Source organism: Xenopus laevis, chromosome 4S, assembly GCF_017654675.1.
Source record: "Xenopus laevis strain J_2021 chromosome 4S, Xenopus_laevis_v10.1, whole genome shotgun sequence".
Taxonomy (NCBI): Eukaryota; Metazoa; Chordata; class Amphibia; order Anura; family Pipidae; genus Xenopus; species Xenopus laevis.
This window is the reverse complement of record NC_054378.1, coordinates 22555065-22572736: the sequence shown is the minus strand read 5'-3', so window position 1 is coordinate 22572736 and position 17672 is coordinate 22555065. Positions and strand designations below refer to the sequence as shown.

Sequence of the window (17672 nt, the reverse complement as noted above, 5' to 3'; positions counted from 1 at the left end):
TAATTAACTCAACTCCTGCTGTTCCCTTATTCCAACTATTGCTAATACATCCATATAACAACTAAGGAGCCATATTTGATACACTTGATCACACTCACTTTTATACATGGCCTGCCATGTCACATTTGTATTACAGCTGGACAATAACTTCTCCTGAATCTTAAAGCTTGATCACAGCACAGCCTCCTGGAGATGCTCCTGATATTTAACTTGGTATTCAGAAATTTGACCAAGGCAGAGGCAACAAAACCACTGAATTTATAAAAACACGTAATCTATGAAATCCAGACGTCTAATGTTGCGGTATTAGGGCAGGGGGATACGCATGGGGCAATTGTGGTGACACATAACTATTATATTTACATTTTTAGACATTTCTGATGTAGGAAAGATAAGAAAATGGAGTTTGTTCCCAGATGGCAATGTAGCGCAGATGAGTGTGGCCTTTGGGAGAGTATATAAAATATACATGTGTTATTGGCCCCGTGGCCAATGGAACGTCTCACTCTATACTTACTGCTTAAAATGTCAGCTACAAACCACATATTTTTCTATTTTCATTAGACCGCGGGCTCTGTGCTTCCCACGGATACAGAAAATGTTCTTTCCCACCCAAGCCCCCACTCTTACCTTTTTCAGCTACTAATTTATATTATTTTATGCTGCAAAGGGCAAAGTGGGCTGTCACCGCACATTTCCCCAGAACTTCTGTGGCATCTAGAGGCAGGCTGAAAGCAACAATTTATTAAATTGTAAGGAGAAGATATGCGCCCAGGTGCCACACATACACTCGGAATTTTCAAGCGGTGAATGTAGGAATTTTTTAGTCTAAACATAGAACAGATAAGGTGCATTCTGGTTTGACCAGAACCCCTGTGTGCAAGAGATTTATTTTCACATTCACATATATTGTTCCTAATGAATTAGTCAATCACACGGCACTGGGCAGCCAGAAAAAAATTACATGTTGCAAACTATTGGGGAGAACATTACCCATGGGCCCATTAACCCTTTTCAACCTGCCTTCATTCCTCTTCTGTCTGGCATTTCCTGGTACTCATGTGACTGTCTCTACTTCCTTTGCATGGGGGAGTGTATTTCCTGCTAGTCATGTGACTGTCTCTACTTCCTTTAAACGGGGGAGTGTATTTCCTGCTAGTCATGTGACTGTCTCTACTTCCTTTGCATGGGGGAGTGTATTTCCTGGTACATGTGTGACTGTCTCTACTTCCTTTGCACGGGGGAGTGTATTTCTTGGTACTTGTTTGAATGTCTCTACTTCCTTTGCATGGAGGAGTTTATTTCCTGGTACTTGTGTGACTGTCTCTGCTTCCTTTGCATGGGGGAATGTATTTCCTGGTACTTGTGTGACTGTCTCTACTTCCTTTGCATGGGGGAGTGTATTTCCTGGTACATGTGTGACTGTCTCTACTTCCTTTGCACGGGGGAGTGTATTTCTTGGTGCTTGTGTGAATGTCTCTACTTCCTTTGCATGGGGGAGTGTATTTCCTGGTACTTGTGTGACTGTCTCTACTTCTTTTGCACGGGGAAGTGTATTTCTTGGTACTTGTGTGAATGTCTCTACTTCCTTTGCATGGGGGAGTGTATTTAGTGGTACTTGTGTGACTGTCTCTACTTCCATTGCACGGGGGAGTGTATTTCTTGGTACTTGTGTGAATGTCTCTACTTCCTTTGCATGGAGGAGTTTATTTCCTGGTATTTGTTTGACTGCCTCTACTTCCTGTATCTGTTATTTAAATTTCAAATTAATTAGCTGATTAATTTACAGCACTGCTGACTGGGGGTAATTCTGTTACTTTTCTGTGGGAGTGGAAGGGTTTAGAGAAACTTTGGTTCCTTTAAAATAAAACTTTATGTAAAAGTGAAATGTCTGTGTTTCTTAACCTTGGGTTGCCAGATGCTTCTACACTAATACTCCTGTTAATGTTAAAGAATGCAGGGAGTTGTAGTCCAACAACATATGAGGACCAAAGTTGAGAAGCAGGGGTCTAGTGGGACAGATATGTTTAGTGTATTAAGGAAAAGGAGTGATTATAAAGAGTGACAGTATCCCTAGAAATATACAATGTATCCATTCTGTAGTTCTTTTGTAACAAGCGTCTTCACCAGCAACAAACCCTGCCACACTGATAGATTTTTATTGCCTGCTTCTGTTTTTATTGAGGATAATGAATTCTGTGTGTTTGGCACAGAGATGAGAACTAACATGCACTTTGCTGTGACCCACCTGTTGTATGTTGTGCAGCTATAATCACAAGTTCATGTTGCGCTGCATCTGGAGAATCACACAGTGTCATCACCGGGGAGGGGGGCCAGACCCTTATTTGTCTTTCACTTAAGCAGATGTATGGAAATGTATAGAGCAAGGCTCAGGGGGCTGATCTGCCCATTGTATCTGATCCGTGGAGGGATTGTGGAGCAAATAATATAAAGGGAATCAGGACTCAGAATGTTTGCAGATCAGACTCAGTTTTATAAGAGTGAGTTTTTCTTTAAATTTAAAGGGAATGTGAATCTGAAAATATAATTTTGCATGATAAAAGAAAATATAGTTCCATGAATTTTGTGTTACTGTCATTGTGTCTGTCTGTCCCTGTTTGCTCCATACTGTTACTGTGACATTCTTTCATATGATAATATGTGATGTCTTTCCCTAGATAACGTACCTACTCTCTCTTCTTCAGTGACAGAAATATAGAAGGGTGGAGAAGAGGAGGGATCGGTGAGAGTAAGGCCAAACAGTTGGGGGAGAAAAGGAAAGGGGATGAGAGACAAAAGGATTGAAGGGAAAGGGGTTTAGGGAGTAGACTGTAGAGAGACAAATTGTGGAGAGGAGAAATATAGAACGGGAGAGAAGATGGAGGATGGGGGAGAGTAAGTCCAAGCAGTTGGGGGAGAAAAGGAAAGGGGAGGGGATGAGAGACAGAAAGAGAGAAGGGAAAGGGGTTTAGGGAGTATAGAGAAAATGGGGAGGAGAAATATATAAAGGGAGAAAAGTGGTAGGAGTGGGAAGAGTAAGGCCAAACAGTTGGGGGAGAAAAGTAAAGGAGAGGAAATGAGAGACGGAAGGATGGAAGGGAAAGGGGGTTCAGGAGTAGAGAGACAAATGGGGGAGAAGAGAAATATAGAAGGGGAGAGTAAGGCCAAACAGTTGGGGGAGAATAGAAAAGGAGAGGGGATGAGAGACAGGAGGGTGGAAGGGAAATGGGGTTAGAGAGTAGAGAGACAAGTGGGGAGGAGACATATAGAAGGATGGAGAAGAGGGAGGATGGGGGAGAGTAAGGCCAAACAGTTGGGGGAGAAAAGGAGAGGAGAAGTGATGACAGACAGAAGTAGAGAAAGGGAAAGGAGGTTAGGGAGTAGAGAAGTGATTCCTAACCAATGGCTCATGGTCTTTATTCTTGAATTCCAGGCTTGTAAACAAGTTTTAGTTCCATAAAACCCAAAGTTCACTGCCAAACAAAGCCTTCTGTAGGTTGCCAGTCCACATAGGAGCCTCCAGTAGTCAACCACAGTTTATATTTGGCACCCCCGGGATTTTTTTGCATGCTTGTGTTGCTCTCCAACTTTTTAAAATTTGAGTGTGGCTGACAGGTAAAAAAGGTTGGGGATCCCTGGAGTATTGAGAGAATCCTTGTGTTATTGTTGCACAAACAGAAATGTTGGGGAATATGCATTAAATAGATGGAGAGGATGTTGGGTTGAGTAGTTACAGATGTTCCTATGGCCTAAGGAATATTTAACAGTCACATCTGTATTTGTGATTCCTGCGGATCAGAAGAGGAAGAGTAAAAGTATCAGCAGCGACTGATGAACTTACAATAACACACCTGTTTCTGGATCAGTTGGTTCTATTCTGGTTAAATTTACCAAATGATTGACCCGGGGCTCAGAATTACAGTCAGATTCCTTGTCAAAGCCCAGTATAAATAATGCTGGACACTAGGGGGCAAATTCACTATCCTCCGAAAATTCGCCAGCGACGGCTTCGCTCACAGCACAACACTTCGCCAGGACAATTCTATTTCACTAAAATCTGAAGTTGCGTCCAGGGTGCCGGACGCTGGCGAAGTTGTGCTAGCGATGCCTAATTTGCATACTGCGGGAAGCAGGGGCGTAACTACCGGGGGGTGCAACTGGGCCAGGGCCCGCACCCCCGCAGGGCCCCCCGGCAGATCGCGTGCGCTGCAGCCGGCTGGAGTCGGCTGCAGCCGCAGAGAAAAATCACACGGACGAGGGTGGGAGTGGGCCCTGCTGCACCAGGGCCCGCCCCCACCTAGTTCCGTTACTGGCGGGAAGTCAAAATTCAGTGGAGGTATATGTTGCCACAAATACGTTACACTACACAAGCCCGGGAAACCTTAATAAAAGAAAAGTTGTTATATTGCCCTGCACATGAGCCCAGTGCATAGTGTATGTGCCATATGTTAGGAAATGTAGGGGGGGAGCTCGGTTAGCCTATCACCCTGAAGAAATTAAAAGACGCCAGTGTTTTTTGGGACTTAGAAACATTTTCAACTATTTTTTTTAGGAACTCCTATCTACTGTATTGCACTTCGCCTGGTCTGAGGTGGCGAGGGCATGTCTGGCACAAGAGGTAACGTTCAGTAAAATCCACATCTTAGTGAATTTGCGTAGTTACATCCATTAGCCAGAGCGCATATTCGTCTGGCGTTAGGGAGCGAAGTACCTCTAGAGTCTATCTCCTTCGCTAGCGAAGTTACGCCAGCGATCTTTAGTAAATCAGCGAAGTTCCGAAATGACGTCATGTTAGCGAATTTTCCAAAAAATTCTCCAACATGACAAATTCTTGTGATCAAACAATTTTATTAAGCCTCACTCGTGTATCCAACGTTTCAGCACACGTTGGGGCCTTTTTCGTGGGCCGAAACGATGGATACATGAGTGATGCTTAATAAAATTGTTTGATCAGAAGAATTTTTTGGAGTGCGGGTCCATTCTGAAGGCTTTATATTATATATGACCACAGCACCCACTATTGATTTTTAGAGGAAGAGTGTGGGTATTTTTAGAACAAATATATATATATATATATATATATATATATATATATATATATATATATATATATATATATATATGTGTATAATTATATGGTTGTTATATACATGTCTATATATTTCTATGTGTTACAAAGTTTATGATAAACTGAACTTTCCCTTTAAGTGCTTTGGGAGAGACAGTGAGAGTTTATTTCCCAGTGAGTAGCAGCAATTAGCCTCCTTCATTAAAGAACACAAGGGAAAAAATGTTCTGCCTGAAGGCAAATCTGTCTCCTTTGTGCTCGGCATGCTGGATGTCCATCCGCATATAATATTCATTCTTCTGCATGATTTTCCCTCTGCCGTCTGATCACCAAGTAAGGCAATAAACGCTGATTCAGACGGGAGATTCAGGGGAAACGTATCGGCGTGGCGCACCCTGGGCACCCGGCACACACAGGTGTTTTACTTGTGTCTCACACAGAGATCAGTGTTGGATCAGTGTATCATTGTGATCCCTAGGGGTTATCAGAAATTTCATATGGAAACAAAGTATCCGTATAGAATGATCAGTTTCACTGGTAGAGCATGTGACGCTATAGGGGGGTACCAGGGGTATGAAGTGCTCAGTGGCAAGGTTTTGGGGACCACAGAACTTTCTATAGCTATGGCAGTACCTCTAGCAGAAGGAAAGTGAACATCCTATATAGACTGTATATGGAATGGGAAATGTTGGCATTCTCGTGGTTGGACCTATTTGCCCTGAAAGCCCACCATATGATCTCCTTCTCCCGAGCCTATTACTCTGTGCTGTTCACACTCCGGCCCATGGGCAAGTTCACGCGTCGAGTCTGGATAATGTGAGAATTTGCTACAGGAGATGCGATATCAGCTGGGAGGCCAGGATGACCTTGTGTAGATTTCTGTTAAAAATTATTTTTCCTTTTCTCCCAACACCACCCCCCACCCCCCATGGTTTGTCTGAAACCTACAGCTTCATAGGGGAACTGTCCCACAATTCTATTTTTCATTCTTTTATAATCCAGTTCTGTAGCTTTGGTTGCTTTGTCACAGCCAGGCTTGCTCCCATTTTCATTGTTTAAACCATCATAGCCAGCACTAGGCAGCAGTGCTGTAAAGGTATATGGACCTTTTGCATAAGGGATCCTGCCATGTCTTGTGAGACAGTTACTGTGACCCTGAGTGTCTAGATTATCTAAAGAATGTGCCATAAAGCAAGATTTGGCTGAAAGGTGAGTCCAGGAAATTGAAGCAGTTGGGCTCACTAACCCCCTGGCTCTTCATGGGTTAAGTGTTTGCATTCTGCTTGTGAGGATCCTACTCCCTTGTAAAGCTGACAGTGTGGAATTAGTGGAATTACTGGCATGTTGCTGGTATTACTGGTATCTGCACACACCTGGTTTTTATTCATCAGTTACATCAGGGTTATTGTGGGGGAGGTTTCTGGCAACTCCCGCAGGTTAGAGAAAACACATTTACCTTGTGTTGTAGTGATTTGCCCAGTGCTCTCACCTAAAAATGGTGTATTATCTTAAATGATGAATGAAGAAATAGTTTATTTTTTTAGTCTACGCTGGTTTAAACCCTAACCATTCACTTATGGGCACTTTAATAAGCTCCTTGTACCTTTAAGTTATAGCCCCACCCACTGCTTGAGTTACTGGGCACTTTAATAAGCTCCTTGTACCTTTAAGTTATAGCCCCACCCACTGCTTGAGTTACACCCTCCCTGCAACTCCCCCTGTAAGCTGCAATCCGTTTGTCCTAGTCCCTCCCTCTGCTTGAGTCACAGACTCCCCTCCTCTCCTGTAAATTTCTATCATAGTGTTCTAATCCCTCCCACTGTTTGAGGCGCAGACTCCCTGCTCCATCACCTGCAGGTATTAGCTGCAATATCTGCTCAGATTCGGCAAATCTCTTACAATCAAAGGGAGATCCCTTATATTTTGGATGCACAAGATCGTATTCATTCAGTAAAAAAACGATAAACAAAAATAAAATTATAAATAAATTGCCTCTTTCTACATCTTATTGAAAGTGAATTCTGAACTGATAAATTAAATCTGTGCAGATTATGAGGCCGCATTTCACCTTTAAATACTGGATATGTATTCTTTAGAATTGTATAATAATGTATATCCTTGGAATCAGGAATTTTCAGTACATTCCATTAGAACAGTGATCCCCAACCAGTAGCTCGTGAGCAACATGTTGCTCTCCAACCCCTTGGCTGTTGCTCTCAGGGTCCTCAAAGCAGTTGCTTATTTTTGAATCCCAAGCTTGAAAGCAAGTTTTAAACTAAGTATAGTGCCAAGTAGAGCCTCTTGTAGGTTTCCAGTCCACACAGGGGCTACCAAAAAGCCAATCATTGCCCTATTTGGCACCCCAAGAGACTTTTTCATGCTTGTGTTGCTCCCCAACTCTGTTTAGATTTAAATGTTGCTCACAGGTTAAAAAGGTTGGGGACCCCTGCATTAGAAAAAGAGCTTTAAAATCAAACGATCTGTTCTATAAAGCCCCCCAATCCCAAGTGTTTGCAGATGTTACGTTTGTATAATTGATATGAACCACATTGACTTTATTATGGCAGCAATTAAAGAATGGTTCGTTAAAGGATGTCAGGCTACCTGCCCCTGCAGCCGCACACTCAGACCTGTTATAAATTGTGTCAAAAGTGCTTTTGTGTTGGTCACAGGCAGGTGGGAGAGCGTGTGAGGGCCCGGGGCTCCTAAGTGCAGCCTCTGACTTGTGCACAGGAAATCAACAATCTTTTCACTTGAAAATCAATGGCAGAGGTCAAGATGGATCAAATTGGAGGGGTGTCAAGTTAAATATATCACATTCCTGCTGTATAGTCGCACAATTGTGTAGACTGCTTGCTAATTCCTTGCCCCGTGCTCCAAAATATTAAACTGCGTTTTATACCACAAAACATTATTAGCAGCAAAGTGTCCGACTGGTGAAAATACAGCTTATCCCTCTGCCTCTTGTGTTAACAGTGTTATCCCATTTCTGCTCCTTATTCTCTGCTCCTTATTCTCTCCTTTTCTGCCTCCTTCCCCTTTTATCCCTTTCTTTATATTTCTCTCTTTATTCCCCTTTTCTATTCTCCCCCTAACTGTTTGGCCTTACTCTCCCCCATCCACCCTCTTCTCTCCCCTTCTATATTTTTTCTCTCCCCAATTTGTCTCTCTACTCCCTAACCCCCTTTCCCTTCTCTCTTTCTGTCTCTCAAATATTTTGTATTGGCCCTTTCCCACCCCTCTGTACTTTCGACCCTCTCATGCTGGTCCAGTAAAGGTGGTTATACAGTTGATGATTCTCCATGATATCCGATCTCTCGGCCTACAAGAATAACAGGTGTATGGCTGACAATGGTGCATGAGAAGATCCTCTGTGATCTTATAAGTTGGCCTAAACTGGCAACATAGCTGAGATAAGTAAAACTAAAGGGTAACTTTACACAAAAGAAACATAATAAAAGAAAATATAATTCTAAGCAACTTTTTCTTATTAATTTATTCCTCATTTTCACTTAGAGTTACTTGAAAGTATAATTTCATGGAAAGCAATGTGTGCCCTGAGGCTGATCTTCTCCACACTGTCAATTCTCACTCTAAATATGTAACAGAAACCAGTAATAAAGAAGCGTGGAGGAGAACTGAATTCTGCTTCATTGTTTCTAACATTTCCTGTTAAAGGGGTTGTCCACCTTCAAATTAACTGTTAGTATGATGTAGTGAGTGATATTCGGAGACAATTTGCAATCGGTTTTAATTTTTTATTATTTGTGGTTTCTGAGTTATTTGGTTTTTTATTCAAACAGATTTCCAGTTTGCAATTTCAGCAATCTGGTTGCTAGGGTCTAAATGAATCTAGCAACCATGCATTAATTTGAATAAGATACTGGGATATGAACAGGAGAGGCTCTAATAGAAATACAAGGTAATAAAAAGTAGCAATAACAATAAATTTATAGTTTTACAGAACATTTGGTTTTAGATGGGGTCAGTGACCCCCATTTGAAAGCTGAGAAGAATCCAAATAAAAAGGCAAATAACTAAAAACCTATAAAAAATAAATAATAGAAAAGTTGCTTAGAATTGGCCATTCTATAACATACTAAAAGTTAACTTAAAGGTGAACCACCATTTAAAGCGTCTGCCTTTGCTGTGCAACATTTCCAGATTGTATTACCCCCATGTTACGCAGATCTTTAATTTTCTTTCAAAAGCAGCAGGAACGAGTTAATGAAAACCCCAAATTGTTCTGATTTAAAACAGTAGCCGAGCAGTTTTTTTCAGCTTCACCAAACTCTTCTGTGAAAGAATCTCAGTTTTCCTCTAACAACGCTCCATTGTTTCACACAGACTAGAAACGTGCTTGTGTTTAGCACAAACAATAAAAATAAACTACCTTATTGCAGTCTGTTCTGCTGCAGGAAATGGTGCCCATTTGGCTGCATGAAGTGCCCCATTGTGTGGCCGGACAAATTGTTTAGAAAGCCTCCAGCACTCCCTTTCCCTCCCATTCTCTGTCATTCTCTCTACTTCTATCCCCTTCTCCTCCCCCTTACTCTACTTGACTCTCCTTTTCTCCCTTTACCTCACATTCTCTTCCTTTCTCTCTCCTTCTTTCCCCCATCATTTTCTTCTTCTCTTCCCTGTATCTTCTTTCCCTTCCTTCCCCCCTTCTGTCTTTACCTGGAACCAGAGCAGAGTCTGTATCGGCAACATTACTAATACCTGTAATGCCAACATTACTAGGCACACATCTAGCGACACCTGTTATCCAACTGTGATGTGAAATAGTAAAAGTATGGGCTGTACTTATGGCATCAGCCTAATTCTATATTTCACCTTCCCCCTCTGTCTGGGCAGGCTCCATCTGTGGTCCCCTATTCTATATGATCCCCTCATCTTCCCCTCTTTCTGGGCAGGGTCCATCCGTGGTTCTTCATTCTGTATGTGCCCCTCACCTCCCCCTCTGTCTGGGCAGGGTCCATCTGTGGTTCCTCATTCTGTATGTGCACCTCACCTTCCCCTCTGTCTGGGCAGGCTCCATCTGTGGTTCCCTATTCTATATGAGTAACTCATCTTCCCCTCTGTCTGGCCAGGGTCCATCTGTGGTTAATCATTCTGTATGTGTCCCTCACCTTCCCCTCTGTCTGTGCAGGGTCAATCTGTGGTTCCTCATTTTGTATGTGCCCCTCACCTTCGCCTCTGTCTGGGCAGGGTCCATCTGTGATTCCTCATTCTGTATGTACCCCTCACCTTTCCCACTGTCTGGGCACGGTCCATCTGTGATTCCTCATTTTGTATGTACCCCTCACCTTCCCCTCTGTCTGGGTAGGGTCCATCTGTGGTTCCTCATTCTGTATGTACCCCTCTCTTTCCCCTCTGTTTGGGTCCATCTGTGGTTACTGAGGATATGGTGAAAATATTTTATGTTATTGTTCCTTTAAACAAATATTGCTGCTGTATGGCAGAGGGTCCCATGGTGGGATTCCTGGCTTTTAAAAAGGGGGTGGCTGGGTTAGTGGGGTGTAAAAAAGCCTCTTGCTAAATGTGGAAAATGATTTTGGAGAATGATCAGGATGGGGGGGGAGGAATTTTCTGATTATAAATAAAATTCCAATTGCAGACGGCCAAGAATCACTTCTGCCATCCAAGTCATTTGCAGAGGCTTTGTGTTACTGCCTGCCCGCACTAACAGAGCCACTGTTATTCCATTGTCCCGACCCGCTCTGCATAGCAACACAGCCTATTCTGGCCCCTGCAGCTGTTCAGCTCAGCACAACTATCCCCATATCCCTGTCCTTGTCACAATGCTGCACTTTAATCGGCAGGTTTTTGCCTCCGAAACTCCAGCTGTCATCATTCAACTACAATTCCCAGCATCCCCTTTCACTCTGCCTTTCTTTAGGTATGCTGGGAGATGTATTTCAACAACAGCTGGTACTTACAGATCAACAACAGATTCAAGGGCTTCAACTAGGATATCAATGATTAAAAGGGAAAATTCACCTTAAAATTGTTGGTATGGTCTAAAAAAATATTGGCAAATGCCGAAATTCCATTTTTTTTCTTTTGGTGGTTTTTAAATTATTTAACATTTTGATTGTACGTGTCTCCCATTTGGATGATTAATGACTAGCCTGTTGCTAGGAACAGTGATGCTAGCAACCTGGCAGTGCTATGGATCAGTAGCAGTGGGATAATTGGTAAATAATAATAATTATAGTATAACGTATTCTGGGCTTTAGGATCACTGTAGCACTGGGCTAGCGCTTTAGGTCCAGTTTCCCATAGCAACCTGACAATGGTGTGAATGGCAGACTGGGAGATTAGTAGGAGAGAAGCTAATATAGGAAAATAATATCAGTTTCAGTTTTACTCTGTCGAAGTAACCTCTGATCCATCATCTCATATTGTCCTTTATTTTCTAGGTAATTTTAATGAATTCAGAAGCAACTGACCAGTGAATTGTGGCCGCCAGGACTGGTTTCCTTCAGAATCTGTAAGTATCTCATGTAGAAATTAGATCTCATGCATAAATTACAATATGGATACATTTTCCTTATAAATGTAGTTTACTTCCCCGTTAAATTTGAGGGCTTCTGCTCGCCCGTTGCTGTCTCAGGGTATAGGATTGGTGTCCCATTTTGAGGGCATTAACAGTTGTTGTGTCCAATTCTGCTGGATGAGTTTCAGTGGGGCCCCACAGCACCCCCCCCCCCCAAATCCATCTCTGCTCTACGTTTGTAGGCTGGTAACCCCAGTGAACTCTGCTCTTCACTTTAGACTAGCGGTGCCCCAGAGCTGGGGGGTTCGGCATATTCCCATATAAAAGTTCCAGTTATAGCTCTGACAGAAAGCAGATGTTACCTGAACTCACCCTCCAAGGCGGCATGAGCCAGCTGAAGTAACCGATTCATTGTCATGCCAAAATGTCCTGTTACCCGAGCCAAGGCGAGGAGAATGCGAGCTCAGCATGGAATCCGCTGTTATATTTAGATCACGGTCTTGTCATAGTGAAAGAGATTCACAATAAGACGGTATTCGCGCGTTCCGGGAAGGTCGTCTCGTTCCTGGGAGTTGTGTCTGAAACATGAGGGCAAGTATCAAGATACATAATGAAGTGGCTAAAAATCCTATTTATAACGCTGCCCGCTGTCTGTGCCCTGAGCTCGGAAACATAATATCCCCCCCCCCCATGTCAGCACATATGGGATGTAGGGGCTCAAATCGCCACTAACTACTACTCCTTGCAATATTATACTCTCCTTGTGTATTTACAATCTTCCCATGGCTGAAATACTGTGCAAATTTCAGCAAGGCCAATCTAGTCCACTGAGCTTATGTTCTATAACAATATACAAGTTCATTACTTAGCATTAGACCACATTGGGCATCACCAGCCTTGGCATTTTCTCATTGGTTGGTGTCCATTGGAAACGGTACTTGAGCATCAAATACATGTAATAATGTAATAAAACTATTACATCTGGATATCTCTGTACCATGGATAAGGGCAGGTTCATTGATTGGATCGTACCTCCCGCCATCTTGCTGCAACCACAGCTGGACATTGGACATGTTTGGTGGTTAGATTACATTTGGTCAAGGCCAGAAGATGCTGAAATATTCTTGATGGGATTTCAGAGACTGGAAACAATGCAGAAGCCCAACAAGTCATATTAAACCAACAATGTCACACGTCCGCCCCGGCCTTTGCGTTGCTTTATAAATTCTAGGATATTAGTGGGTGGAAAGCTTTGTCCGACCCTTAATTTATACTCATTGACTCACAGAGCCCCCTTTCACTTGCACAAATGTAGTTTGTAATCCCTCCACTAACATTTTGGTAAGGCAAATACGTGGGAGGGAAATGTGAGTTGGAAAAATCGCTCCCATGAATGCCATGGCCCCTCCCTGCTGTGCTTCCTACACTTTCAGAGCCATTGGTTTGCAGAGAGCCGAGAATCCCCAGTGATGGAAAATCTGGTAGTGAATGTGAGTTCTGTCATTATTTGCCTGTGATTTATGGAGTGAAATGGGGACTTCACTTGAGGATTCAAGGGAGGGGCCAGCATGGGGGCTTTGGGGCACAATGGCGAATCAATGAAAGGAGTTTGTTTTGTTTTTTTATTCTAAGAACTAAATATACACTTAGTCACGGTCTTGGTGGGAAGTATGTCCATAGGAAAGCAAAGTGTTATCCTGAGAAACCTTTTATACTTTCAACTACTTGTGGCCCTCCGGCTGCTGCTGAACTGTCACTGGGTACAAGTAATATTTTAGCAACAGCTCAATAACCTCACTTAGCAGTTATGCAGATGTTTTATTATGTGGCTGTGTAGGTTTACTTTACATACACTCAGGTCCATATATAATAAAGCATTGTAGGGATAGTAACAGTCATGAAGAAGGTAGCTGAGGACTACCAGCTGGTCTCTATTCCTGAGACCTACCACCTAGGAACCAGGCACTGTATGTGAGATTTATGTAGGCCTTCCAGCCAGAATCGGTCCATAAAGCCTCTAATTTAGGTTTCCCATTCAGAACTCATTCCTTTAGACCTCCTGTAAAAAACATGTTCCTGAGACCTCAAATCTAGAAATTGTATGAAGCTTGCACTCTAGAGGCCTCCTCTCTAGAACCTGTATTTTGTATGTAAGACCTTGAAGTTATAATCACTCCATGAGACCTCTAATCTGTTTCTCAGGTACCCATTCAGAACTCATTACTTTAGACTCTCCATCCAGAACATGTTCCTAAATCTAGAATCTGTATTGCTTAATCTAGAATGTAACTTTGAGGCCTCCTATCTAAAACTTTGCACGTGTGGCCTTTCAGCTAGGTTGGGCCATAAGGCCTTCCACCCAGAGCATGTTCCTCATATCTACCATCTGGAACCTGTTTCTTTAGACTCCCTATCTTGAACATGTTCCTGAGACCTCATGTCTACAATGTGAGACCTGCTGTCTAGAATCTGTGCTTGAATATATGATCTGCTGTGTTCTGTATGTCAGAATTAGAAGACTAAAAGAACTATGAGACCCCTAATGCTCTATTTACTGTAGGGATTATGGCTTTTTACTGAACACGGTTTCCGAATTACTTGTCATCTTTAATATTTCAAGGTCTGAGATTTCTTTAAACCCCCTACAAGTTTGCTAGACTGCTTCTGCTGTTCAACTCAGATGCCCCTTCTTAACTTGGATGACTCACTGAACATGGTGATGCTTTTAACCAGCAGCACAGAATGTCGTTGGGAATGGGAGCCGTAAAATATTCTGTATCCTGTCATAATGGCATTATTTGTAATATATGTATTAGGCTGGGTCAGTTATTGCCTCTGCACTCAGTCTTCCTGCAGTTTAAATATATTATATATTATTGTACAGAAAGAATCGTTTTGATTCCTGTTGTTTGGATAAGTTGGCTAGTATGGTGGTCCAATCCACTATAACTGCTTTAGCCATTAAATGTGATTGATGTCGGTGCCTATGACACTTGAATCATTTTGCTGGCCATGGTGCAGTTATGGAGAACCCATGGCAGTCAAAACATCAACAAATGTAAATGCTTCCAAAGTCAAATTGGTACAGTTGGGAGAAGACTGCAATTCAAGTTTGAGTGGTCTCTCCTTGACCTGCATGTGCCAAAATAGTGGATTTGGTGCATCCCTATTAGATAGCTTTAAGAAAGGATGTTTTTTTTTTAGCAGATGAGGGAATACAGGGTTATGGAAGATAGCTCATAGTACAAGTTGATCCAGGGGCTAGTGTTAGTCTGATTGCATTTTGGAGTCAGGAAGGATTTTTTTCACCTCTGAGGCAGATTGTAGAGGCTTCAATTCAAAAAGGATTTTTTGCCTTCCTCTGGGTCAACTGGAAGTTAGGCATGTTAAAATAGAGTTCAAAGGTTGAACTTGATGGACGTGTTTCTAACTTCAAGTCAGCTTGACCATGTCCCGTGCTACACCCCAACTGGGGACTTAATCTTGGGTAACAGATAAAGTATAGCCTAAAGCTCAAATCCAGGTGTTTTAGTACTCTCCGATGTCCCCTTGATGAGGTTCTGGAATATGGATAATATTTCCCCTACAATGACCAATATTTGTTGGGTTTTAACCCAATACAATGCGCTAATGAAATTAGCTTCCCAAAAGTGCTCCATGCAAGTGCTGAATCCTAAATAACTGGGGAAATTGGCCCTGATCTGGTTAGGACCACAGGTGGAATATTCAACATCTTACAGACTATTCATGATTTGCATTTTTAATATAAAACAAAAATAGAAACCTATAAAGTCAATGGCATGGCCTGTGCATTAAAGGGCGGCGGCGTTCAGTCATATAATATCATTTTCCTAAGTGATTCCACAACCATAGCACCAGCGTTGGACCCGACTCAGTTTCCCTTTTTGCATTTGGAGATGGGACAGAAAGTAAGAACTTCATTGTGAATTTAGGGATATTTTTTGTTTTAATTGCCCTGTTGGGAGGAAAACTCATTCCAGATTTCATTCTCTGAAGTGCGGAGGTGGCGCGTCACGCCTTGGTGGCTGAGTGGAACTTCTAGCGTTTGTTCATTAATGGATTCGACTGTCAATTGAACGGCTGAGTTTTATGGGAATATTTGGCAATGACTGGGGTATAATCTGATTTACAGAACTGTGTTTAACCAGGGAAACATCAGAGATTGAAATCGCAACTGAGCCATGATTATTCTGAACAGCTGCTCATCCAGGGGGTCACCGCCGAAGAGACTTTCCCTCTTCCTATGCTTGCCCCACACCGGTTTGCCGCGGTGCAAAGTTTAAAGCCTGCAGGATGATGTTTTGTGAAAGCTGTCAGACCACGTTAAAAAAGACTTGCTCTGTCGGAGGGCCCTGGTGGCGAGGAGCCGACGTTGTAGCCTTGTCTTCCTCATTATCAGATGCATGTTTATAAAGTTCCGCCGAGCAGCCAATTCCCAATTCACTTATATCAGCAAGACTTAACTTGCTCATTAATCTAAATTCTTTTGCAACTTTAATCTACATGTTTAATTAATCGTAAAATGAGGCGGTAAGTAATTTCAGCACTGTGTGGCTTATTATCACATGTATTTAATCACTCTTCTGTGAGCTCATTTGAAAACACCTGAAGATGTCGAGAGCGCTTTGAATAAGCATAAATTATTCTTTGTCAGTCTCCTTCACTCGTCTAATAAGAGATTTATTTAAAAGCGACCTGTTTGTCATTCCCCTGTCTTCGCCCTGCGTCTTTACATGCGTTACACAATTGCCAACAGATGGGATTCTCAAGCCGACCCCCCCCTTGAAGGAGTACAGAGTGGGGGGGGGGGTTATTTAATTCATTTCTCTTATTTACAACTAATTAAACCTTGTCATTTTTGTTTTAATGAGAATAACCCCTGGCTATTCAGCGAGCTTGCTAAAACAATCCTGAAATATATATTGGCAGCTTTAAAAAATCACTATTAAAATATCTTTTTTTAAATTCTCAGAACTTACTTATTTTTTTGTAAATCACATTTTTTATTTTAAATATATTTTTTTAGCTGTAATTGTGGCTTTAGGGATAAGTTTGAACCTGAATTGTTGGCAACGCAGTCACCTTTAATAATAAGTTGTTATATTATGATAGATACCAATTCTTGTACAGTTATACAGAAAGCTCAGAATTACAGAAAGTCTTTCTTCCATAGACTCCATTTTATCCAAATAATCCAAATGTTTAAAAATGATTTCCTTTTTCTGTGTAATAATAAAACAGTCACTTGTACTTGATCCCAACTAAGATATTATTAATCCTTATTGGAAGCAAAACCAGCCTATTGGGTTTATTACATGATTTTCTAGTAGAGATTTAAGGTATGAAGAGCCAAATTACGTAAAGATCCATTATCCGGAAAACCCCAGGTCCTGAGCATTCTGCATAACAGGTACCATATATGTAATGATAATCTGTTAAAGGGCAACTAGCAGATTTTAAAAAATGTTTATTTAAATGTATTGTTATGCAAAAAAAAAAAAAATTATCCATTGTGTTTGCTCAAAATACATTTTTATTTTTCAATCATCCACCATAGCAGCTTCTTCTTGGCCTGTAACAGACCAGGTATTCCTTTTTCTGCAAAATGACATTTTAACATTGTGACATTTTTTACCCATCAAGTGCAACATTTTTTGTTTGGTATATTTGCTGAAATAACATGACAACCACACATCAATTTGAATTACCTGTCAGAATTTACTCCTGCCTATTTTAATCCATTAAAAAATGGCAATTAATTATTTGATTATATTATAATTTTTAATAAAATGGTTATAATAATTCAAAATTCGATTTTTTTTAAATAGTATATTAAATTTTATAAATATTGAAGAGGAAAGCCACCATTTGGATCTTTTGGGCTATACTGGCTGCATGTTCATAGAGTCCCCCCAAAGGTCATATTTGATTAGCAGTTTCAGCAACTGACCTGCAGGTAGGAGTGGCTTCTTTTTAACAGGAAATGAGTTCACAGTTGACTGTTATGACCCAAAAATGACAGGTGCACTATATGTAACAGTAACTGCTTCTAATTATAAGGCTTACTCCACCCCACCCCCA

General features: G+C 41.6%; 1 protein-coding gene across 5 annotated transcripts in view; it reads left to right on the top strand.

The window, feature by feature from the left end:
- Positions 1-17672, top strand: part of sox6.S (SRY-box 6 S homeolog) — a 229099-nt gene that overhangs the window by 39621 nt on the left and 171806 nt on the right. For all 5 annotated transcript variants that reach the window (XM_041591131.1, XM_041591130.1, XM_041591133.1 and 2 more), the window contains one exon: positions 11494-11564. The gene's annotated coding sequence lies outside the window, so the exon portion shown is untranslated. The remainder of the gene's footprint in view (positions 1-11493; positions 11565-17672) is intronic.